Source organism: Misgurnus anguillicaudatus, chromosome 4 (genome assembly GCF_027580225.2).
Source record: "Misgurnus anguillicaudatus chromosome 4, ASM2758022v2, whole genome shotgun sequence".
NCBI lineage: Eukaryota > Metazoa > Chordata > Actinopteri > Cypriniformes > Cobitidae > Misgurnus > Misgurnus anguillicaudatus.
In genome coordinates this window covers 28,407,611-28,419,849 of record NC_073340.2, presented here as the reverse complement: position 1 = coordinate 28,419,849, position 12,239 = coordinate 28,407,611, and positions in this window count along the sequence as shown.

Here is a 12,239-nt window from a genome sequence, read left to right as displayed (position 1 = left end):
TTAAATAAAACCGGATATTAAAGCTGAACAGATATGTTTCTGTAGAGGTTGTGTGTGGTGGTCACAGAAATCAATCCCACAGTATTTAACTTGGACTGTGAGGTAAAAGATCCTCAAGCATGTCTGTATGATTTCCGGTGGTAAGCTACTTACTTTAATTGTGGGTTCACACCAGATGCGAGTTCAACGATTTGCGCGAGTAGATTACATACAAAGTCAATGCAAAGACGCGATTAGATGCATCCTCACGTGTGGCGATGCGTATGACGCGATATGGGCGACGCGTTTGTCGCGTAAACACGCGTCTTCGCCCAAGTTGAAAGTATTCGCATGACACAAAGTTAAATCCCGCAAGTAATCTAGAGCGAGTAACGCGATGCCCCGCGTTTGGTGTGTACGTAGCATAATGCTGCATTCACACCAGCTGCGGTAGAGGCGTGAAGCGCAAGTGATTTAAATGTTAAATCAATGTGAAGACGCGTTGATGCGCGTCTGGAGTTCCCGCAGCACGAATGAGGCGTTTGGCATGGCACGGTAGAGGCGATTCTGCCTCATAAGGCGTGTATAGTTCGCGCGGATGCTGCGAATTGAGCGTCTGGCACGGTACGTTCGAATGGTACTTTTTGCGCAATTTGCGTTTAACACGGATTTTCATCAAAAAAATTTACTTTGGCGGATTTTCACACCGCGTTAACCAAGCAGGAGCCTGCTTGCTGCTGTGGCAGCAGGCCCGCCCGGAGTCACTCATCCAACATGGAGGAATGCTTGATATTGTCTGTGAACAGTCATCCGGAGCTATACGATACAGCTCCTGGAGCAAATGATGGAACACGCCAAACTGGGAATGCCTCCCTATGACCCCAATGCCGCTGTTCTGCTCTCCAGAGCAAATACAAACTGGTAACTCTCTCGATGAATGCACGATCAACATCAGCCATCTTGCAAACAGACAACCACATAGCACTTGCTCCTCCCACAAGAAGCGAATTTTGCAGCCGACGTGCGTCAAATGCTTGCATCCAAAATGTTCAAGCGGCAAACTAGACGCGGTAGACGTGATTTTGACGCCTCAAACTCGGCTGATGTGAACCCACGGTAATGGTGCTTTCACACCAGTCATGGTAGAGGTGGCAAAAACGCGCTATTTGTGCGTAGTTGGACGCTTGAACATTTTGAGTTTACTCGCTTCATTTGCACATGATATTCTAGTCATTTGAGACGTTCACGTGGATATTCGCGTCATGGGAGGGGCTTCTGCGACTCCGCTGAGACTCTGCTCGCTTCCTGCAATCACGTCACTACTACAGCAAGGGCCTGATTGGTTAACGCGGCACAGAAATCCGCAGAAGTTCAGATTTTTTAACTCGCGCGTTTCCCACAGAGACGCTCAATTCACGTGGAACGCACCATACGCACTGCGCGTTCCGCACCATTCGCGCCGCAGGATACCTAATTGCATCTTTACATTGACTTAACATGTAAATCACTCTCGCTTGCCGCCTCTACTGCGTGGTGTGAACCCTGCATAAAAATGACTGGGTTATTTTTGACCCATAATGGGTCATTTTTTGTACTCCCAGTCCTAGATAAATTCTGGGGATGTTTCCTACTTTTTGAAATGGTGTCATTTTTTACAGTATTACACTCGTAGCAGAAAGCATAATAAAATTGTGTTCCAGTGTTGCCTTAACAGGGCAAATGGTTATGGGTTTAATCCCAATTAACACACATAATGATAAAATGTATACCTTGTAATGCACTGCATGACACGTTAGATAAAACAAATGCTTAAAAAATAATTTTTATAACCTAGAAACGTAGGGCAGAGTTTTTCTAACTTTTTTTTTTTAGAAACTTAAAGGGATAGTTCGTCCAAAAATCTTTTTTTCACTCTGATGTTGTTATAAACAGTATACATTTCTTTGTTCTGAAAACAGGAAGAGATATATTTTGAGGAATGTTTGTAACCAAGCTGTTCGTGAGCCCCATTCACTTCCATGGTATTCTTTTTCCTACTTTTGAAGTGAATGGGGTTCATGATCGGTTTGAGCATCCTCAAAATATGAGGAAAGAAGAAGAAGAAATGTTTAACGCTATCTCACGAGAATTTGTACATATTTTACGAGTTTGCTAACTCGTATTAATTCATATGACCACATTCGTAAGTTTTTACACGATAAACTTTCATACAAATTAACTCGTAAAATATGTACAAATTCTCTCGATCAAGCTGGAAATTTCATACAGGTTTGTATCAACATGAGAGTGAGAAAATGATCAGTTTTTTTTTTTTTTTGGTGAACTATCCCTTTAAGAGTATTTTTATGGATTGTATATGGCTAGGATGTTGCTAAATTATTACAGAACTGCCCGATTTCTAAAGAGCCCAACTCCAGTTTTATGATTTGGATGTCTTTAATATACTTGCTAAGGATTCTGGGTAAAAATCACTTCACATAAGAGTAATAGCACAACTCTCTTAAAGGAATAGTTTGCCCAAAAATGAAAATTTTGAAAGTTGTTACAAACCTGCATACATACCAGCAATGTTCGAAATCAAACCATTTTTGTCTTCCATAGTATTTTTTCTTTCCTACCATGGAAGTCAATGGTGCTCCTGTTTCCTGCTTGATTACAAATATTTTCCTTTGTGTTCAACCAAACAAATAAATTTATAAGGGTTTGTAACAACTTGGGGGTGAGTAAATAATGACAGAATTTTCATTTTTGGATAAACTATCGCTTTAACAAATTTGCTATTTGTAGTATCACAAACCACGCGTTAATGAGTTTTGTGCCATAAGAATATATCCTGTGATAAAACCACTGAGCAACATTTGTGTTGCACACAAGTTGCAGAAAAATGTCCATATGTTTACAGCCAAAGTTCATAAAAGTGAATGTTTAATCACACATTCATTTTATTAAATGACTGTTTAAGATCCTGTGACTTTATTGAAAGTGCTTTGATTTGTTTTAGATAAAGGAGAAATGTTTGTGATCTCAACTTAATCTCAGTTCAAAGCACATACCCTGTCGCAGCATCAGACTCGCTCATAATAAACCTTAAGCTGTATTATGTAACAGAATGATCTGTACTTCGGGCATGTGATGTGATGGTTGCATTAAAGGTGTGTTTATTAACTCAATCCAAGAAAGTCGTTTATGGCATGTGCTGTTTTTAGTGGCGTCTGCTAAGGCAAGCTTTGCTGTTACTATTGCTGATAGATTTAGGGATTTTAAAGTATTAAACTCCTAAATATTAAACAGTACTTCTGCTACCGATATAAATGGTACATCCAATTGTGCATTTTTTTCTTTAATTGTGCATTTTTTTCTTCATAAAAACAAGTTTGATGAAATCAATGACAAATTGATTTCCTCAATACAGGCTGTATTTTTTTTTATTTACATGACTCTGCATTTTGGAATATTTCTAATTTATAGCAATTGGCAAACTGGTAAAACTCAGTTTAGTTTTTTTGATAACTTTGCCTGCGTTAATGCTAACTGCATAAAATTTGCCACAGGTGTGCATTTTTATTGGAATTTTAATATTTCACCTTCATTTCCTTTAAAAAATCTATTTTCTACTAGGCACACAAAATACTTCCTCTCAGGACCTTTTGGAAAAAAATGTCCCCATTGACACCCATTAAAACTGCAATTTTTAATCCCGGTGCCATTCAACTATAAAATGATGCAATCTTTGTTAACAGGCTTTCATTCTGTTGGCAAGGCTTCAAAATTTAAATTTTTACTATTTTTACCAGATGGTGCCATTTTTTTAGGTTTGGCATATAAAGCAAATTATCGCTTTATTGTTGTTTTCTGCTTATGCATATTATAGAGCCAATTAGATATATTATGAAGCTATAATTGTGTGGGTGTGTTGGTATGTATTAAAAAATTCAGAAAATTCTGAAAACATCTTTGTCCTCATTTAAAAAATTCAGTAATTTGGTCTTTGTGTTGTAAAATTCAGAAAATTTGTCTTTGCATTGTAAAAATTAGAAATGTATTTGTTACCCCTGAAATTCATTTTATAATAATAATAATAATACCTTACATTTATATAGCGCTTTTCTCAGTACTCAAAGCGCTTTACATATGAACGAGGGAATCTCCTCAACCACCACCAATGTGCAGCATCCACCTGGATGATGCGACGGCAGCCATATTGCGCCAGAACGCCCACCACACACCAGCTTATTAGTGGAGAGGAGACCAAGTGATATCGCCAATTAGTATGAGGGATGATTAGTAGGCCAATGGGCAAGTTTTGCCATGATGCCGGGGCACACCCCTACTCTTTTCGAAGGACATCCTGGGATTTTTAATGACCACAGAGAGTCAGGAACTCGGTTTAACGTCTCATCCGAAGGACGGTGCTTTTTTGACAGTATAGTGTCCCCATCACTATACTGGGGTGTTAGGACCCACACAGACCACAGGGTGAGCACCCCCTGCTGGTCTCACTAACACCACTACCAGCAGCAACCTGGTTTTCCCAGGTGGTCTCCCATCCAAGTACTGACCAGGCTCAGCCCTGCTTAGCTTGAAATATATGTTAATATATGGATGTAAATAAAAAATATATTTAATTAAAGGTGCAGTGTGTAGATTTTAGCAGTAGTTAGTGGTGAGGTTGCGAATTGCACCCCTTTCTTTCAAAGCACATAGAGAAGCTACGGTAGCTGCCACAAGACAAAGATGTCATCGTCTGAGACAACGTAGTGACAAATCCTCTCTGTAGAACAGTTTGTCCGTTTAGGGTTACTGTAGAAACATGATGGCGCAAAATGGTGGCTTCCATGTAAGGAGACCTGCGGTGTAACAGCTCGTATTAAGGCAATAAAAATAATACAGTTCATTTTGTAAGGTCTTTACACACCACTGATAATATAGTTTTAGTTTATTATATTGCGTTGATCTCAAAAGATCCTTCTAAAATGGACACACTGCACCTTTAAATTCACTTTCTACAAAATGTATTAAAAACATATTTTTAGCAAAATAAATGTCTTTTTTTCCATATGGGTGTACACGGTGTTCAATTAGACCTCTCCTGGATATGTGATGTAATAGAGAGTAACTCCCCCTGGAGACTCGTGCCTCATGATACTTCCCTGTTTGTGTGAAGTAAATCAGGCCTTTGACACCTGCTGTGAGATCAGTTGCAACCGACGTTTAGCTTTAACAAGACCCCTGTCACCCTCAAAACAACCAATCGCTTCTTACATTCTGCTTTGAATGCTGCCAATGCTGATTTGTTTCTCTCCCGCTGGATTTGCGTTTAGCTATTCTGCTAAAAAAAAAGCTGTGTGTGACTTCCGTATTACTGTAACAAGAGTTACCTCAGTCAGCTTTATGCATAATATACATCTCCGCATTACTGTTGCAAGAAGGTCCCCAATTTGAGCCTCGGCTGGGTCGGGAGGTCTTTCCGGGTGTTCTCCCTGTCAGCGTGGGTTTACTCCGGGTACTCTGGTTTTCTCCCACAGTCCAAAAACATGCAGGTTAGGCGAATATATTTATAAAATAAACAAACCCAATTGCATTTTAGTATTGTGGTATTTAATTTGTGACTTTTGTTTAGAGAAATTTGAGATAACAAATTTCAGCATTGCATTAAATTTAATGAACACATCCAGGGTCGCATTTATACCGTTTGTCCAGCAGGTGTCGCTCCGCTGGTGATGTTGTGCTGTAGAAGGCAAATGCACACTTGCATAGCCTCGTTCTGTCACAGCACATCCAAATAACAAACTATTGAAGAGTCACATCTTTATGTCCTCATTTAAAAGCTGTTTATCTCTCAGTTAGTTCTTGGGACGAAATCTTTTGTGTCCGTGTGTCTGTTTGTAAGGACACCAGTTTGTCCACCCACCACGATGACCGCCTGCCTTCCTCAGCATCATCACCTGTCAGCTATATGGGTCACAGCTGTGCATATCCATATGTTGGTGCGTGTAAGTGTGTGTGAGCATTTGCTTATACACTTGCATATACTTGCATAAGCACTTCCATGATATTTTGAAGTGAATTCAACTTTGTTAGGCAGACAAGGGAAATTATTTGGGTATTCCTTCTATTCATCTACCCATATCCAAGCAACATAATGCATCACGGTTGTGACATCAAAACAAAACTTACAGGATGGACTCCATAACAATTTTAAGGAATCAATGGCTAAACTCATTGCAACCCAGATAGCAAAATTTGTCTGGCCCACCTCTGGGCCTCATCCTTGCTTCAATTCTGGCCCAGTTCTGGCTAGGTCCCCGGCCCAAAACTGGCCCAACACCCTGAAAACGGACACAAAAAAACTTCCTCTGGCCCAGGTGTGACCCACACCCTTTAAAATGACACTTATCATTTGATGTGGCCCAGATCTGGCCAGCATACTGTGTAGTGACTCTTATTGTTTTATGTGGCCCAGGTCACTGTAAGCCAGTTTTGGCTGAGAATCGGCTTGGTTCCCAGGCCAGATGTGGCCCAAAAACTTCTAAAAGTAATTAATTTTATTAAAGAAACAAAAAATCAATAATAGGAAAAGAAGGATTTCACCAGTAGTTCCCTTGCGAAAATTACCCACATTAGTATAAATAAAACAAAAAAACATGATTATTGAAGTTAAACAGTGGTTACCGTAAATTAACTAAAGTAACCATAGTTTAACCAGGGTTTTGTACTAAAAAAAACATGGTTTTACAAATGATAATCTGCCAAAAAAAAAAACATGGGTACTACATTTGCTATAGTAAAACCATGTTTAATTTACATAAGGGTGGGCAATCGAGCAACGTACGGTAGACAATGACGTATATCTGAGACCGGGAAAAACATTTTGTTTTTGTTTCATACATGTTAAAATCTACTATCTTGTAATATTGTGAAAACATATTTTGTTTTAAATTTTAAAAGTTATAAAACAGAAAACTTTAGACACACACTATTGCTGCTGAGGCATTGCAGGTGTGTGCATTCTCATCCAATGAGGTCAGAGAGGTACGCTATAGATAGCAAGAGTTTTTGCTAACAACAGATGAGAGAAAAAAAAGAGGGAGGGATGCTGCACTCCCTCGGTCCCCTGACTCGTCTATCACTGCGTTCAGCGAACGCCGAGGACTTGTCAAGGAGAACCCTGGAGTGCAACTCCAGGCGTTATCTCATCCTGACCTGAGATCAGTTCTGATGTACTGCGTGCAATAAGCCGGAGACTGGAAGCCTAAGAGGGAACTAATCTGGAGTCAGCTTTAAAAGGGCCATCTCTACCCTGGAGCAGGCGTGCTTGGGCTTGACCCACATTGTCATTAGCCAGTTTGTGCACCGGATGCTGGCTTTGCTCTCAGCGGTTCTCTGTCAAGGGCACCAAACGGCTCTTGGCTCACAGTTATATATTTCACAGTATACTGTACACACCCTATATAACCTGGAAAATTTTTCAGTATGACGAAGTGATCACTACGTAACCAAATACTTCAGCTGTCTTAATAACGTGTTTCCTTTGATCAGGGAATAATGCACCTTTTTTCTTTTTGAGGGGTCATCAGTAGCAGTCCTGGGTAGCTGCTCAGAGGAAAATGTAATTGCTCGGATTTATAATTTGTGTTTCATTTATCAACTATCAAGTTACAAGTATTAACTTAGTCTTATGTGTTTTTTCTAAAATGACTATTAATCCATATGATTTTAATTCAGTCATCAGAAAAATATATCAGTCTATGTTTTCTACACTGAAAAAACTAAACACTGGATTAACTTAAAAATATAGTGCGTTATTTTTGCATCTATTTTTAAAGTAATTTTTACATGGAATTTTAAGCAATTTATGCAATTGCTTAAAATTTCAAGTAAAACTCACTTAAAAAAGTAAGTATATATACACAATATTTTTAAGTAAATCCTACCCAGTCTCACGTAGATGCGTATAAATAGCACGAAGTGTAAAAATCGTGCAATACATACGCCAAATTCCACTTTGACGTGCATATGATACGCCAGTCCTTCCCATTCACTTAAACGGTGCATCTTTTTTTGTCGTTTTATTTATTGGTTTCTTAATTTTTTGCTATTTTTTTAAACCATTTTCGCTTGGGTTTAGGGTTAGATTTGCTTAATGAGGTTATTTAATATACAGGTTTCTCCATGTTTTTTGTCCATATTTAAGCCATGGTCGCTTGGAGTTGGGGTTTGGGTTAGGATGTTGTTTTTATATAACAAAAAGTTGTTCTAACCCTAAACCCAAGCAAAAATGGTAAAAAAAAAAAAGTAACAAAAAAATTGAGAAACCAATAAATAAGACGACAAAAAAAGATGCACCGTTTAAGTGAATGAATGGGAAGGACTGGCGTATCATATGCACGCCAAAGTGGAATTTGGCGTATGTATTGCACGATTTTTACACTTCGTGCTATTTATGCGCAACTCCGTGAGATTGGGTTGGTAAATCCAGCATATTATTTTTACAGTGTATTTTAGATGAGGGAAATGTGTGTTATGGATGTGACTAAAAACGTTTTGGGGAGACAACATACTTTGTAGAAATTCTGTAAATTAAGGCACAAACAAGACGCGATAAAACACAACAAACGAAGAATAAATTTTTTGTATGCACATTTATAAGAAAAAAACAACGTTATATGATATTTCTCATTTTAATCTCATTGCTGTCTAGAAGGAATAATTGAGATATTATAAAGATCACATCTGTGATATTTCTTATGGGTTGCTGCCTCATGCACAAGAAGACACGATTAAAGAAAAAAAATCATACTGTGATATATGAAAGTTAAAAGTATCAGTTTTGTTACTTTCAATTTACTATTTAATTTAGCATGCACGGTTTAACCTTACATTTACTTAAAGGTGCAGTGTGTAAATTTTAGCGGCATCTAGTGGTGATTTTGTGAATTGCAACCAACAACTCAGTCCACTGCTCACCTCTTGCTTTTGAAACACATAGAGAGGTTACGGTAGCTGCCACCAGACAAACATGTCATCGTCGGAGACAACTTAGTAAAAAAGTTTGTCCGTTAAGAGCTTCTATAAAAAACATGGCGGCACAAAATGGCGACTCCCACATAAGGGGACCCTCTGTGTATGTAGATAAAAACGTCTCGTTCTAAGGTAATAAACACATAACAGTTCATTATGAAAGGTCTTTATACACCCCTGATAATATAGTTTTGTATATTATATTGCATTTCTGTCAAGAGATCCTTCTAAAAATTACACACTGCACCTTTAATATAATACCTTATATAAAAAGCTAAACTTGAGTCACCAAGAAGTTTTGTTGTATGGAAAATAGCTTTTTGTTTTTCACAATCATTTTAATAGTTTGTATAGTTGACAAATCATTTTTATTTAATTAAAAAATGTAAAGCCCCGCTCTTCGATAAAATAAGACAAAAATGGTGATTATTTTTTTACCCATGATTAGAGGGCACTTGCCGGTTTGAAACAGTATGATGCTGTTACCCTTGATCTAGATGCTTAGATCTGAGACGTCATCAACCATCTTCCCCCAAAACAAACACAAGCTTCACCTCAGTCAACCATCTGCAATGACATCTGGTGGTGTGTGATGACCAGCGGTGGCCTTTCTGTTGTGTCTCCATCTCTGCAAGACTGCAAAATACACTTTAAAAAAAATAGCTTGTTGGTTTAACTTAATAAAATTACGACACCTATTTCCTGGGGGGATTGTACTTACGAGTAAAAATTAAGTTCACTCAACTTAATTTGTGAAAAATCATGATAAAAACTCAATTTCTGTTGAGCCAACTAACTTTACTTGCTTTTGTTGGACAAATAAAAAAATAAACATTTCTTTATTTTTTACCATATGTAATTAAAGAAGCATTGCGTAGGTTCTGAAATTTCTAACCGTTACTGACACCAGTGGCCATTAGAGAAACTGCAGCCAGTCTCATGCTTGTACTCGGTGGGCACGCTCCTACGAGCACGACCACAACAACCAGAGTTGCCGTAGTAACCACAGACAGCTCATCGAGATTCACCAGCATGTTTACAGATGTAAGAAAAGTTACAGTACTGTAAGGTTATTGTTTGACAGACCATACTTTAGTAAAATGTTGCAGTGCTACTTTATATTTTCAACAGAAGTCTACTTCTAAAAGTTTTGTAATACTACACTGTAAAACACACTCCCGACACTCACAATCACTCGTGCTCTGAATAAAAATAATTCATATAAGACAGTAACTTGTGAAACCATGGTTTCATTGCCATGGTTAGCATTACACCACAAAAACAATAAAATAATATATTACAAATGGCCTGTGACTATGTCTTACACTTGCAGTAAAAAGAAAGCCAGATCGGGGTCTGTTTTCATACCCAGCGCTGACCAGAGCTCCAATCAAATGCCAATCTGATGTTGGCTCTTGTCATTGCCGACCCCGGTCACGCTCTATTTTGGCCACACTATATAAGGATTTTTTTTAAACTTTCAGTTTTTTAAACTTTAGAGTTTCCATGGTAGTCTGGATTGTGCTGGAGGCTGTTCGCTTCTTTCCGTCTGCAGAGTCCATTTGAAACATGCTATTGCCGTACAGCATGTATATGGAACGCCCAAGTAGACGAGGATGCTCATGACATCACATTTTGTGAATTTTCGCGCCAATTTGGACTCAACAACTCCAGTTTTCGAGTGATTCGCGATTACGCGCGGCCAAGATGCCAATCGACGGCAGGCAACGCCTACTTTAAAGATACAATTTGTATTTATGCGCCGCTAGATGGCGCCAGATCAAACAATAACAATGATGTTGTTTACTGACGCTCTGAAGCAGCGTGGAATTATGGGATTTGTAGTCTTTAACTCAACCGCTGATTATTTATCAATCAGACGAGAACGAGAAATCACGTTGATGGATAAGGTAATCAAGTCTTATAAATGTTGCATTTGATGACATTGTTTATTTCATTATGTAAGTTTATATGTGATGTTCAAAACGAAATTGTTAGTCATATATATATTACAGTATTAGTCCAAATTCGTTGGTAAACACAGCACAGAATTAAGTTTTCAACTTACAATCTACAATGATTTTTCACATAATGTATTGACAGTACAAATCTTATCGTGAAGTGTCTTAAAATGGCCATTTATATTGCTGTACAATACCTCTTGATGTGCATATCGTCCGCGGGAAGACGCGCTGATTACAGTCTACACACTAATGTTGCGACAGGCACTATCGCGTAGTTCCGCATTTGTCCACGACACTGGCTGCGTCCGAAAACTCAAGGCAGTGAGGACTGTGAGGACTTGTGGCCTCGCTGCCTCATGAGGACATGACTTCGGACTCGGAGGCCTGAAGGCAGCTCAGAGAAAGGCTTTCCGACTCACTTCAAAGGCAGCGTGTTTGAAATATAAACAGAGAGCGCCTTTGTTATAACTAATCACATATTTGAAAACTACCCCACTAAACATGAGACGTCCGCACGACGTGCAGATCATGTCTATATTAGGTCGGTTGGTCCAGGCCCTTATCTGTATGTCTATACAACGTGCAGATCTGGTACAGTATCTGGACGTCTGACTATGACCCCTCTTGGACGTCAGGTAGACGTCCAAAAGGGGTTCGGGAAATCAAAACAAAAATATTTTATACAAATGTGGTCTATGAGTTCTAAGTAAAAAAAAACATAAACATCACGTGTATTTTTTGTAGAATATTTTGTTAAGCTGTTAAAATAATGTTATTTTTATATATAAATGAGTGTTCAAAAACATAGCACTGCTCATAGATAAAGTTCCACCTTAAATGCTCTCTCTCTCTCTCTCTCTCTCTCTCTCTCTCTCTCTCTCTCTCTCTCTTTAATTAACAGAGATGTATATGCTGATGTTTTATTGAAAACTTTTGTCACCATGGTGACGATCAGTGGTTCCTTTAGTTGGGTAGTTTGACTTTTTATAGTCGTGTTTGGTTTTTGTAAGAGTGTTTGCTAACGCATGTTATTTGTGGCAAAGAAAATTTGTTATAAACAAAACTCACATGTGAATCTTACAACTTCACTGAAAGTTTACCAATAGTAATACCACATATGTAAAGTCTGTAAATTATTTTTGTAAACCATGTAGTATTGTCTCAATTTCTCAGTTGATTTGAGGTGTCACAAGCAACTTATTATTTAGGTTTATACCACCACTGGTAAGCATTTATATAAAATTAATAGTCCAGATGTTATTGTCACATATGCAG